Source organism: Martes martes (assembly GCF_963455335.1).
Source record: "Martes martes genome assembly, chromosome: 10".
Lineage (NCBI taxonomy): Eukaryota > Metazoa > Chordata > Mammalia > Carnivora > Mustelidae > Martes > Martes martes.
The window spans coordinates 88,791,955-88,806,816 of record NC_137898.1 but is presented as its reverse complement, the minus strand read 5'-3'; positions in this window follow the sequence as shown (position 1 = coordinate 88,806,816).

The following is a 14,862-nucleotide window of genomic DNA, read 5'->3' as shown; positions in this document are numbered from 1 at the left end:
CTGGTGCCAGGTGTCTCTTCTCTGAATCTTCCTGCACCACTGCAACAGCACCTTGCTTTGTGTGACTACTTAATGTGCCACCCCCCTCCCCCACCCCTGTTTTTTATTCTTTTGCAGTCCAGTGGAAAACACACTACTTGCTATATAGAAGTTAACTAAATAAAGTATACTTTTCAGTTAAATAATTAAAATCTCACCAAAATGAACTACCAAGAAAAACACTGAGTCTTATTAAACTATGTAAATGACTGAGTAAAATCATCTTGCTTCATTTAGCTTCAGTTTCCTAAAAGTAGACAATGGGACAATAACTATTTCACAGAAACGTTGGAAGGATTAAATAAAATATCCAAATAGCCCAGCTTAGTATTTGTCCTCTAACAGATTCTCAATTAGGTTAGCTCTGTTTCTGGGCAAAATATACCCACATCATGATGTGGACCCAAGTAGTGAAGCACAGCTAACCATGACTTAAATTAAGGGCAACATATGTGGGGTAGAGAGTCCCCCCTGTGAGGCATGGCCCTCCATTTTCCTCACTGGAGACTTTCTCAGCAATAGACACTGTGCATCCTCAGATTTTACCCTGCCTTTCTACTCCTCCGTAACAGAAGAGCCCATCAGGAGGTAAAGAAAGGGAAAAGATAAAGAGACATAAAAGAAAGAGAAATGACAGTTTTCAGGATGGCGAGTGGATTATTCCAATGCATCTTGACTTCCACATGACAGATGTGTTCCTGAAAGATATGTGTAAACTGAATCATACTTTGAATTCACAGGGGAATCTTGGTATTTAAAGGGATCCTTTATTGTGTTCTTTTGGAAAAAGAATCACCGGCGTGATGACTAACCTCTCCCTCTTGTGTATGTACCATGGGCATTATGTAATCCCTTTCTGTTCCAGTCTGGGGCAAATTGACATACGGTTTATGTAAATGAAGAGACTTTTAAATGTTAATTTTTGATGGAAAGCCATCAACTGGGAGACCAGCTCAGAGGAAGCATTCAATAAATCAAAGTTTCAGGCCTAAGTATCTATAGATGATAGCTCTTTGGAGCTTCCCGGCTGTCCCCTGGAGATCTTCAAATTCTTCATTTACATGCCAAGACTGAAGGAGCTGAGGGGCCCTGCTAGTAAGTCACAGGCAAAGTTGTTATCCAAGCGAGAATCAGGCTCAAGAAGCTAGGACTCTGGAATGAGTTGGTTAATAGCTCAATTAGCCTGAAGAAGGTAAAAATAAAAGACTTCTTCATGAGAATTTGTGTGAGTAAAAGGCTCAGTGCCACAAGCTTAGTGGAGTGTCTGGCACGTGGTCGGTGTGCATCAGGGGAGCTTCTGTGACTCAGCTACTCAACTTCTTTTGGTGCGGTTTACCAAGAACCAAGAGGCAGAGACCAGAGGACCAGACAAGGGTTCTCCCCTGGGGCAGAGGGAAGACAGGAGGAATTCAGAAAACGATAACTGATGGTTTTTACTGAGCTGCGCAGAGAAGACCAATATTATCAAAGGCTTCCCAACATGTAACTAGAGGACAGGAAATCCTGAGAAATTATTTATGCTGTAAACTCCGCCAGGCTGAGCTCTAGAACTGCATGGCCTAGCTCTCATTTCCCTGTTTCCATTTATCCAGTACCTTGAGAACCCTATCCAGTCAAATGATACGTGGCTTCTAAAAGGCAGTGGCAATGGTGGAAAGAGGAAGAGCTGAGAAACAGCCTGGGGCACAGGCAGACCCTGCCCTAAGGACCAGAGTGCTGTTGTCAAGAACCGACCCTCTGTGAGCCGCGGCTATCTCTGACCGATGAGCTCCGACATGACAGAGTACACGTGGACGAGCTTTAATGTATCTTTCACCCCTAAACATTTTAGAAATTTCTGGCATCAGACACAGTGCCTGGCACCATAGACATTCTTTCAAAATGAGCCATGATTTCTGTTGAGAAAAAAAAAAAAAAAAAGAGAGCAGGTAAGGGGATAAACTGGGGCTTTGAGGTTAGTCCATCACTGCTTTCCCAGCTGAGATTAAAATAATGGAATACTACAACAGTAAAGCCCTCCACTCACTGCTATTCTGCCTTCTGTCACTGCAGGGGAAAAAGGTGTGTGTGTGTGTGCATAGTTACCATAGTAGTGGTTGATGGAAGTGTTCTTTAATTGCAGCTCCAAGACTTTCTTTGATAGATGGTATGCTCTACCTGAAATTAGAAATTGGCTATGTGGCTTCAGGACACATATTATCTTATAACACTTTAATGTGATATATACTCCTAGGTGACTGGGTCGGGGCCATTATTCCTTGTGAGTCTCGGAAGTTTTGCCTGGGACTAGCAAGCAAGATGGGTCCTCTGCTACAGTGTGGGGAGGGAGGAAAGAGGAGATGGCCTGACACACAGCTGGAAAAAATCGTGGGCTCCCCGTTTGGAGCTAGCAGCTATTTACCTGGCCGTCCAGGAAACACTCTTCACCCGCTTGACCATTAATACAGCACAACACTGAAAACAGGAGAATGCATTTCTATCAGACCGAGTGACAAATGCCTTGAACCGCCCAGCATTCATCCAAGGCCAGCTTCCTTACTCCCAACAAATCGTAAAATAATAATACAAAACCTAAGTAACAGGAGCAGCAGCTGAATTGTTTCTCCATCCCAGCTGATTCTGTAGATGGAATGTCATCTTGACAGATCTCTTCTGATCGAGGTGTCTAATTGAATAGAGTCCTCATTGCTCTTGAATTTGTGACCTCAGACTGCTGTGAAATAAATGCAATTTGGAGAATTATTTCCAAATAACAACTGCTGCTCCTCCAGGAACTTACTATTGCGTCTAGTTTTTGAAATTGTTGGTGAACCACCTACTGACTGAGCTATTAAAACTAGGTGTTTTGTTTGGATTCCAGACTAATGCTTCTATAAATTCAAAAGCAAAACATTCTGCAGATGCCTGCAGAGGACCCCGCTCTGGGGTTGGGAGATACCCGGGAGACTGCTGCCAGCACACAGCTGGCCAGGCAGACTCCTCGGGTCCTGACCTACTTAGAAGGCTGCTCCCCCGGGGCAATGTGAGTGGTGATAATTAGAGCTGCATGTGGGAAATTTGCCTAATGAAACCCCTTCAGAGGTGGTGAATTTGTTTGAATTTGGGATTTTCCATGGACTTAACGATTTAGACAGAGTTTGCCAAAATGTTCCACATAAAGCAAAAATCTTTGGGCACTCAAGGAAGCTCCAGGTGCATTTAGTAAAACAGTGAACATGCTTTTGAAAGCTGGGTTCCCTTTCTTTTTAAAACTTTAGCTTCTTCTGGGGAGTGCATTTACCCAACTATGGTGCTTTGCTTTGCTTAAGTCCTAGATGGACCCTCTCCCGTAGTTTTAACAGCACGGCTGTGGAAGTGGTAGCAAAGCCACACCCAGTTTATAATTCCCAAGACTCAGAGACATATAATTCATCCAATATCCCACAGAGATGGGGGCAGAGCTGGGGCTGGAAAACTGTTCCAACTCCAGAGCCCAAAGTATAGCCACCATGCTACGTCAATAATTCCCAAAGATGGAAGGCTGAAGATCATGGTGCAAATGATGCAAAACTATGAGACTGGTTTCATTTTAGAAAGATGTCAATAGAATCAAGATAACTTCATGTTTAAAAAGAAAAAAAAAAAAAGTGGGCCCTTGGGTCAAAACGACATTTTATAAATCCTAGTTGTAGCACTTTCTTAAAATAAAAGCTTTTATTCCCATTATACAGATATAAACTATCAAATGCTTCTAAGCCTTATCTTTTACATCTGTATAATGGGAGTAAAATCATGGCTGTTTTGAGAATTAAATGAACTGATGTATGTAAAAGCAGGAAGTCACTGCCTGTTACCTAGTCAATGTTCAATAAATGGGAACCATAATTTGATTAATGGTGCATTTCTTAGCATTCACAGCCTTCAACAACTTCTCAAATGCACACATTTTTCTAAACTGCAAGGAATGTTTCAGAATGTGAGCTTGAAGCCTGTGTATTTTGGAAAGGTTTCTTGAAATGCAGCCTGAAACGTGACTTTTATACACCACGACTCTCTCCTTCTTTCTTCTCCCTGCTGCCTTTCTCCATTCTCTTTCCCTCTGCCCCTACCAGAACAGGGGCACCTTTCATCAATGTATTAGTGTATGGCTAAAATATGACTCATGCTAGGAATGAAAAGGAATATTCTGTCTGTGCAGTCGGCAAGAGCCCGTGGGGCATATTCTCATTAGAATGCTTTACAATAATATCAATCAGTATTAAAAATGTATGTTCTACTCAATTTTTAAAACATCTTAAATAAATCTTTAAATAAAACTATTTTGTTTTATCTTCAGGGCTCTGTGAACAGTCAGCCCTAAGGGGCCCTCGTTCCCCCAAGTACAGCCCCAGAAGTGTTTCCTACCAAAGCTTTATCTTTCTGGGGGGTCTCTGTGCTGGTGGAGTCAAGTCTTTGGGGCAATGTTAATTCTTTGTTTGGTGGCACACAATAACAGGGGAAAGAATATTACTCCATTAGGCTCATTTGCCATTCAAAATTGCTTCACAGGAAGCAGCTAGTTAATCCATACCCTTGAGGTGCAAGCAGTGTTCTCCCAATGCCATCGAAAAGGTCAGTGAATCTACAGGAAAGGAAAAAAGGCAGTGCCCTTGTTATAGGGCTGGGGAAACTCAGGGGAAGGCTAAAAATGGAACTAGATATTTCCAGAAAGGAGCATACTGCCTCTTTTATAAATACTTCTTTTGGCTGGGAAAGATTGCTCTCCTCTGCACCCCCACTAAAATCTCTTTGGTTTAAACCTAAATGCTACAGGATCCAGGATGAGGCTGGTTAAGGTGTAAGCAATAGAGAATAGTGGGCACTTAAGCAAAACAGAGAATACAGAATGATAAAAGATATTCACATTCATTTAAGCTAAAGAACAACAACAGTTGTCTATGTGATGATTCAAATATGTCTGCTTCCTAAAACTGATGATCATTTCCTATCCTAGTCACTGAGGTCCACCCAGAACAAGCCCATCATTTCCCACTAGCCAGATCTTCCTGCTTATCTCGTCCCCCCTCTCTAATATATCTTATGGATGTCCATCCATTTTTATTAACTACTCATGTCACTAACTCCCAACAGGGACACATTTCCTTTTGCAAGAGAGTCCCTCCGTCTCATTTCCCATTACTCTTTCTAATATTTCTCACTCCCTGGTCACTCCACACACTGCTCTGGTTGTATACATTTCCTTGTGCTGTTCCCTTTTCCTGCAATGCTTTTCCTTCTACTTTATTCTTTGTCTCCATCAAGAAATGCAACTTCTTGTAAACGAGACTCCATGTATATGATTCCCCCACCATGACCTCTTCCCTTGACTTCGCCCAGCTCTGGTAGAATAAACCACTTGCTCATCCACCAGAAGCATACAGCAGACTAACTAGTAGTTTTCGTGACTGCCTCACCCGTTAAATGGTGGCATCCTTGCAAGCAAAGGCCTTTTTCTAGTGGGCTTTAGTAGTCCCATACCTCACACATCTTCTGAACCCTGGTAGATAGCTAAGAGATATTTAATGAATCAGTAAAAAATAAAAGTCTGAGTAAATGAGTTTGAAAAACATATAATTCCAGAAACTATTTCATGGGGAACTTTATGTTTGCACTTGAAATCTTTTGTGGTCAGGGGTCTGCTTTCAGGATTAGCTATTTCCCAAAAAGAAATTGACAGTTACCATCATCAACAGTGGTGTGCACCTCTGGGAGACAAAAAAAACAAAAAACAAAAAACAAAAACAAAACAAAACAAACAAACAAAACAAAACAAACAAACAAACAAAACCCACCATGGTAGTAAAAGCAAGAAGACTTTTAGAAAGAGGATGGAATCCTGTCTATCAAGTGTAACCAGCTTAGTATCCAGGAGATTGACAAAAGGGTCATGATATTATTAAAAACAAAAATGAAAGAAAGAAATTAACCCTCTCCCAAGAAAAATAAGGTTACACACACACACATATACACACACAGCTTAAAGCCAGAAGCCCCACATTCAGATTCCCTGCCACCATTAGTTATTTTATCTTGAAAATATTTTATTTATTTATTTGAGATAGAACAAGAGTTTGAGAGAGAGAGAGCACACAAGCACGGGGAGCAGCAGGCAGAGGAAGAAGCAGACTCCTTGCTCAGGAGGAAGCCCAGTGCAGGGCTCAATCCCAGGACTCTGGGATCACAACCTGAACTCCTTGCTCAGGAGGGAGCCCAGTGCAAGGCTCAATCCCAGGACTCTGGGATCACAATCTGAGCCAAAGACAAATGCTTAACTGACTGAGCCACTCAGGCGCCCCCACAATTAGTTTTTTAATCTTGGGAAAATCACTCAACTTCTCTGGGTATTCATTATTTAATTTTCTTTTTTTAAAAAGCAGTACATATGACCTCTTAAAGTCTAGATACATCCTTTCCCAGGATTTCCCGTTAGCCTTCTAGAGCCCTCAATAAGAGGTGCTGTGCTTGTGTTACCTAGCCTAATGGATCCAGACAGTCTAGTGTGCTCACCATCCCTTGTTTGACTACACTCCTATCAACTCTCACCAGCCACTTCAGTTTCTTTCATGTAAACACAGAGACAAGATACATCTTGGATTGAAAGCCTTAACTGATTTGTATGCGCAATAACACTGCATCAAATTTTGTACATTCATATTAATAAATGAAGATAGAAGAGTTCTTAGAATCTGCTTGGACTCTCTAGATGTGTTTCGGGGGTCACAACCAAGACTGCTGAGCCTCAGAATGTAAAAGGCTTGCTACCCCAGAGCCCACCATGGGAGCCAGCTTGAGGAGTTCTGCCACATGATCACAGGCTTCCCAAGCCCTTCCAGCACCAGTTAGAACATCATTCTGGTGTTACTGCTCAATCGCTCTTCTCTAAAACGACGAAGACTCCTCAGAGACAGAAATGCCAGTGCAGGACAACTGCCAGCCACACAGAGGTACAGGCAGGCAACGCTGGTGGCTGCAATCCTTCTGGGTCCCTCCCGGCTACACAGTGGGAACAGTCACCTGCAGGAAGGTTACACAGAGGGGTACTTTTCTCTACAACTCATACACCTATGCGTGCAAAAAGAAATAGCCAGTCTAACGGTGTGTTAATGATTCCACAAGCAACCGTAAGACCTCGACTGTTGAATGTCATAGAAATTTCATGTAGGTCAAAACACTTTAATGTGTTCTTTAGATCCAAAAATAGAAATGAAGTTCAGGTTTAGGTAAAAATCCAGGAGGACGCATTTCTCGTGAAAGAAATGTGCCAAACCAGGAAAGCTTTGGTATCCTGTGTCAAAGGTTCCTTGGAGATGGCCACACAACTACAATCCACACTACATTAAGTGACAAGATCCCCAGTCCTTCCATTGTTGCCATCTGTGGTCTGATCCATAGAATTTGCAAGAAGCGCCTCCCTACTGACCACCAAGTCAGATTTCAGTCCCTCGTGGAAGAGTGAAGGGGTGAGCACTCGAGGGGAAATGCTTCACAGGGCATTTCTTTCAACTGTCAGCCTGTCACATCTGTGTTGACCATTGTCACTTGCAACAAGAAAGCTTTGGGGTCCAAGAAATGCCAAGAAAATGGCAGCCAGTGGGCAGGATGATCGCCAGCCTGCTCTTGCTAATATATGCAGCGGATGTGGCATTTCTGACAATATTGCTTCTGCCTCACTTGCCATTTAATGTTAAGAGGCTTCTAGAGTCTACTGCATTTAAAGAGTAATGACTGTTTTCAGGGTAAATGCTCTGTTAAATAACCCTGGATTATTGTGTCGTGTTATTACATTTATAAAATGGCATTTCAAAAAATAATAATTGTTTTAGAGTTAATTGATGTTTTTAACCATCACTGTGTGGAGAATTTTTATTCAGCAGACAGGGAGTGAGCCAGGGAGAAAGAGATTTCCATCGAGAGAGTTGGTCCTGAAAATAGAAATCACTCCCGCTTGTGAAATCCTGATAGAGGAGGCCCCCCTCCTCCAAGAACTGCCTTCAATAAACTCTTTTTTTATTGCAATTAAAGCAACCACAGGACCAGGGTTAGCCTTAGCCACATTCCGGAGTGCAGTCTGCAGGCACTGGGCCTGGCAGTGGTACAGGGGGCAAGGGGGCCCTTGGCACAGAGTCCTTGGCCATTATACCCCCATGTGGGCAGGCCTGGCCCCTGAGCAGCCTGAAGCAATGGCAAGGACCTGGAGCTCTGCACAGCAGTGACTTTTCAAATGTGAAGTTAATTACACGGCCGAGAGTCTCAGAATTTCATACGGCCAGAGGCAGAGTTGAATGCGGGGATATTACAGAATAAAACTTGGAAATTCTAAAATCTCCACATTGGGAGTGTGCAAAGAGTGGGTGAACACACCCCTGGTGTGGTGGGAATAGTGTCACTTTCTTCCTTTTTATCAAAATTCTTCCATCGCTACTCCTCAAGCATGTGTATAGGGGATGAATGTCTACTATGCAAGAGACATTCTCTCTTCATCCCATGGTTTCCTTTTACAAGTACTCTTATGAAGTATTAGATACTATTATTATGAGAGCTTTGAAAATAAAGATATGCGTACACAAAGAAGATAAGCTCATTTTCACTCTGATGAAACTTCATGGAGAATCAAAATCTTTACATTTACAGGTCATTTCTGTTTTCTTTATATATTCCATCATCCAGTGTGATATTGTGATTCATAATAAGAAATATATATTTGGCTTCATCCATGGCTCCTGGCTCACAGCTCCCAAAGCCCTTGGAATTCCTTCAGTAAAGAGAACAATATGTTAATTATGTGACTTTTAAGACTCCACTTAAGGACGGGTGTTGGACAAAGGACTTACCTTTGTCCTGCGGTTGCTTTAACTGCAGTAAAAAGACTGGAGGCAGTCCTCAGAGGAGGAGGGCCTCCTCTACCAAGATTTCACATGGGGGAGTGATTTTTATGTTCAGTACCGACTCTCTCTCTCAATAGAAAGCTCAACAGTAAGTAGAGTTGAAACTTGCAATCCCAATCCCTGACTTCCGGAGAGGAGAGAGGGCTGGAGATTAAATCAGTCACCAAGAGCCAACAATCATGCCTATCTAATGAAGTCTCCATAAAAACCAAAATGGATGGGGTTCCTCGAGCTTCCAGGTTGAGGGAACCAGAATGCTTCCCTCCATGTGCCCCCATGCCAGGTCACAAATTCCACAAGATTACATGCTTCTTTGTTCAGGATGTCACCCTATGTTTCTCCTTACCTTGCTGTTGATTTGCATCCCTCAATATCCTTTGTAATAAATCAGTAATCTAGTGAGTAAATGGGTTTCTTGGGTTCTGTGAGCTGTTCTAGCAAATCAATTGAACTCAAGGAGGGGACTGTGGGAACCCCTGATTTATACCCAGTTGGTCAGAAGTATAAGTAACAATCTGACCTTGTGATTGGCTTCTGAAGTAGAAGACAGTCTTGAGGGACTGAGCTCTTTACCTGTGGAATCTGATGTTATCTCTGGGTAGGCAGGTGTCAGAATCCCTTGTTGGTGTGGGGAAGCCTACACACACATGCACACTGGAATTGGGTCTAGGAGCCTGAAAGATTCAATATCTACATACACCTTCAGGAATATCACAGCCTCATGCCAGTAACTAGATAACAATAGTAAATGGACGAAAAACCAGGCTAAATTGGAAAAAATGGAAAGATGCTGGAATGTAAACATAATATAAATGTAAATGTAAGAATGATGGGATCATCTAGCACAAACCACCAATTTTAGAGATGAGGAGATTGAAACCAAAAATATTAAGCAACTATCCAAGATTAAAGATCTGGATATTAGAGCTGCAGTAAAAACCCACATCTATGACTCCAGAAAGGCTACATTTCTCCCTAATACTTCTGCCAGTTCTTACAGAAGTCCACATGTAAACAATGTAATTGCTTCTACTCTCATTCCTAACTACCTCCATTGATAATGAGCAGGATCAACCTCCGAGAAAAATTACAAGGGAATTTTGACTACCTAACAGCTGGAAACCAACCATTTAAGCAACAAACACGTGTCCCAGTCTCTTGGCTGCCAAATAACCAGAAGATGAGGCACAAATTCTGTGAAGCCAGATAACTCTGCAAATAACGATTCTATAGTATAGGAAGGGACTGAACAGAAGGAAATTGGAATGTATAGTTTCCTATCAAAACACAATTGGCAAAATATCCTGACTTCTCACAGATTCATCCAGACATCCCAAAGAGAGCTTTCCTGATCATTTTGGTAATTCTCCTAAGAGAATTAGAGTAAGTGGATTGACACAATAAGCAAAATAAAGTCAAGACCAGATAACAGCGGGTCTCCCCTAAAAGCAAAGACCAGGTTAAGTGACTCTCCAACTATACAATGTACCCCAATTCTCAGCATTACAGACAAACTATGGAATGTAAACATAATGTAACATGTTATGTTATGGGACATTTACCTCTGTCTATGGGACATTTACCTCTGTCTTCACATTCCAAGGCCTCTTCAACCACAAGGACATCCAAAGGGCAAAAATATGGCTAATTGTAGAAAGTCTCCCCTTTCTCCATTTAGGGTGTAAACACAATAAAGCTGAAGATTTCTATTTATTTAAATAAACATAAAGCACTTTCAGTATTTCTATACTTGTTAAGGTAAACAGAGATAAAGATATTTGGTGAGTTATTCTTTGGCCTTTTTCAGAATAGAGTAAAGGAGGAGGTAGACCTTAATCAGCCTGAAAAAATAGAATGAATGAGATACATCAACTAGATACTGTGTATTAAGCTCAGAGGACTGTTAGAACTTTGAATCTTTCCCAGCCCATATAAAGTTATGGAAAAACATCGACTCCCTTTCACATATAGAAGAAACAGAGGCCCCCAAAACTCCAATTAAAAAAGGAAAGACAAAAATGAGTGAAACTATAGGGCTCTCAGGTACATTATTAAAATCCTGACCTTGTCTTTCATAAAGCTAGAAATTACAACGGTGAAATATCATAAGGAAAATATTTATATAATGCAGTAAGTTGTGAACTTAGTGAGTAAGATAGCTTTGAATAATAATGAATTGTTATATTTAGACCGATATACATAAGTAAACAGGATATGATGAACTTCTCTCTTAGTTATGAGATCAGAAAACCACAATTTGTAATCATTACACCATCATCAGCATCATAATTATTATTCTTATAAAAAGTACATTTTCATAAAGCACTTATGCAAAACAAGTTAAATCTCTGGAAACCAGTAATCAATATACTTATTTTAAAATGAAAAAAAATTAAAATTTATTTTAAAATATCTCAAAGAATGATGAGGCTGGATTAGTATTTTCAGGTACTGCCTTTAAAAAATATTACTTTATTCTATCATTTTTAAACTATTATGTTTGGATCATCCAAATTCAGCAAAGCCAGTATTTCTTCATTATAATCTTGTCCAGCATGTTTATTTGTCTCTGCCCCCTCCCTCACTCCCTCCATCCCACTTTACTTATTTTAATAACTTCCATTGTATATATCATCCTTAAAGCTCAAGTATAAGGAATCAATTTCTGGGAATAGTGAAGGAGGTGCAGAGAACAATTGAGGGAAGAAGTTCTGTTGAACTGTATTTTGGATGCTTAGGTAGGTATCAGAACCAGTTGCCGATTAGTGGTTAAAAGACAGACAATGGGATTCTTTCTTTACCAGCAGATCCAAAATGGTACCCACATTTGGTGAGTCAACCCCCACAGTAGCTTGCAAAACAATGCTCTTTACTTACGCACATCCACAAGTTTCTCAAGTTTAGGCCTTTATCTCTTGTGTCAACTATTTTGAATAACATCCTAACTGGAATTGTTTGCTTGCTTTTATTTTTGACTCTTCTCTTAGCCCACAATATTTCATCATCCATCTACTGTTGCCAGAATGATCTATTAAAACACCATGACCTCTCAAAACCTTTCAGAGACTCCCCATGGGATAAAATGCATTGCTACATCTTCCTAGGGCTTTCTGGAAGCAAATGAACAAATTGGTAGACATCTTTTTACCATATCCTAAATATATGTCAGGAACCATTTGATGTTTTCATATTAATAATCTTAACTGATCTTTAAAATAATCCTTTAAAGAGGTTTTGATACAGTTAGAGTTGTCTGAAGACACAATATGGAAAATGTTATCAGCAACTTAGAAAATATTTTACCTATTACAGTAATCTTTTTCTCCTATTCCTTCTTTTATTAATATTTAAAACTAAAACAAGTTACAAATTGTCATAGCTACATTGATTGAAATTGATACATGGCAACATTATGAGATTTTATGTACTTGTGTTAGCAAAAGTAAGTTAAAATCAATGATTTGGAGAGAAATTATTCAGGAAATCTTAATGACTTATTATAGTAAAATCACTTCTAAGAGTGCATCCATTAATGGAGGACAATTACTGGAAAATAAATTTATTATTCAGGAAACCAATTAACTAGTATTTAATTACTTAAAATTATGATCCGATAGTAAACAGTGGTACACTTTGCTTACAAATATCACTTCTGATTATAGTTCATCAGGAAATAAAATGACTAATGTTATGTCATTGAAAGTAATTTGATTCACTTCACATTCCCCTTTTCTGTCTTTCTCTGTGAATTGCTATTGTAAAGAACCAGAGACCATTATAGCTGAAAGATGGGCTAAGGTTATTGGACTGCCCCTCCACGGTTTACAAGGAGGACTTTCAAGCTCAATGCCGTGAATCGGGCTGTTCGAGAAGGCTCAGCTGATTGCATATGGTCCCGGGACTAGAATCCCAAAATTCCTAGCTTTCAAAATAGTCCCTCTTGAAATAATCCACAACTCAGAAGACCAAAGAGCATATAGTCTCCCTTTCCCCCTCTCTTCCTTCCTTCCCTCCTTCCTCTCCTTATCTTCCCTGCCCTCCCTCCCTCCCTTCCTTCTTTCCTTCCTTCTTTTGTTCTTTTTTGGGAGTTAAAATCCACATCTGCTTGAGAAAGTCATGAGACTCATGGCATTCTCTAAACCACACGAGAGAGGGTGAGTCATCTCTCACACTTGGCTAACTTGCTCCCCCCTTCTTCATTTCACTAGGCATCCTTTTGACTCATTTTCCGCTATTTTCTGCGTTGCTATTGGCATAACATCCTATCAGTGCAGTTAATTACATCCACTTGGAGTGTGAAGGACAACTTGATTGTCTCAAAGAGCCACAGGCCATATAATCCATCTCACTGCTCTCACAAGGCAATCTCCCAATTTTCTCCCTTACAAGGAGGGGAGGGACGCCCCTTGGCAATGCGTTGGTACCCTAGATCCCTGCCCCAGTTCTGCGCTGGGGGTCCTCAATACCTCCACAGTGCTGGGGACCTCCCAACTTTAAGTAAACATTGTTTTATCCATTCTGACCTGGTGACAACTCAGTGTGGCTATGTGTGCACATCTGATTGCACATCTTCATTATTTTTTAAATAAATAGTGTGGCTGTTTATCTTACTATGTAATGTGGTCAATCCATTGTGACCATAAGTTTCCTATTCCAATATAATGCTTATGTAATGGTTTAAATTTACTAAATGCTATCCAATTTCTTGCTTCGGTGTATGGAAGAACGAACTAAAATTCAACTTAGTTACTAGTGTGGCCTCAATATATTTATCCCTCTGCCCTTAATCTTTGAGTCTGAGCGTAGACTGAGAAACCAAAGGATTCCCACAGAGGGGTGAGCTGCTGTTCCAGCAGGCAGTCTCCCTACTGCCTCTCAGTCACGTGGAGGCTGCCTGCCAGGTTTTACCTCACTCAAGCTTCTTGTAAGAATGGGACATCCAGCCGCCTATGGTTTAGCTGATTCCAATGTGAGCCCAGAGCAGCCACTGAATCCTGAACAAAAGGGGCAGAAGGGACAGAGATCTTCTTGGAAGCAGGAAATCAGTCCCCTGAGGAGCTGGTTAAGCATGTGGACGATAGGGTCCCTTGGGTGGCTCAGTTGGCTGAGCGATTACCTTCGGCTCAGTCATGATCCGGAGTCCTGGGTTCAAGTCCTGCGTCGGGCTCCCATCTCTGTGGGGAGTCTGCTTCACCCTCTGACCTTCTCCTCTCTCATGCTCTCTCACTCCCTCTCTCAAATAAATAAAGAAAAGCTTTAATAAAAAAAAAAAGGCAGGTGGGAGATAGAAAACTATATATTATTACACATCACAAGGTCTATGTGACTCTCAGAAAAACTTTGCTATGGTCTTGGTTTGAGAGACAGTTCTGCTTCTTCCCAGCAACTACTTTACCTTCCGGAGACAGGCATTGTGAATGATGATGTAACTGCTTGCACTGCCCTCTGGGCTTTGATGACCTCATGGTCCTGTGCATCAGCTATGCTCTTATTTTCTTATCTCCTCTTTATTCCCCATTTTCCTTTTCTTTCTTTCCTTCCTTTCTTTCAAAAAAAAATGTTTAAAAACATTTTTTTAAATGACATCAATTCAATATAACTACGAAATTCCTATAACAAAGAAGTATACAAAAACAGGGACTCTGCCTTCCCCTTACCATCTCATCCTTGTTCACCTTGTCAGAGGTCCTGGACCTACCTGTTTTCAAACGTTACATATGCGGACGTGCATACACATATATCTGTTTTGTAAACATGCTATAGGTGTCGTTATACAATGTGCTTTTTGACCTCCCAGGGAGATGTGTAAATTTCTGACCTCCACATGAGCTGCCTTACTTCATTCTAACAGCTGCAAGGCACATGATAGAAAGGTTGGCAAAGCTTCACACCAAGCCAAGTACTCCCTTTTTGTTTCCAA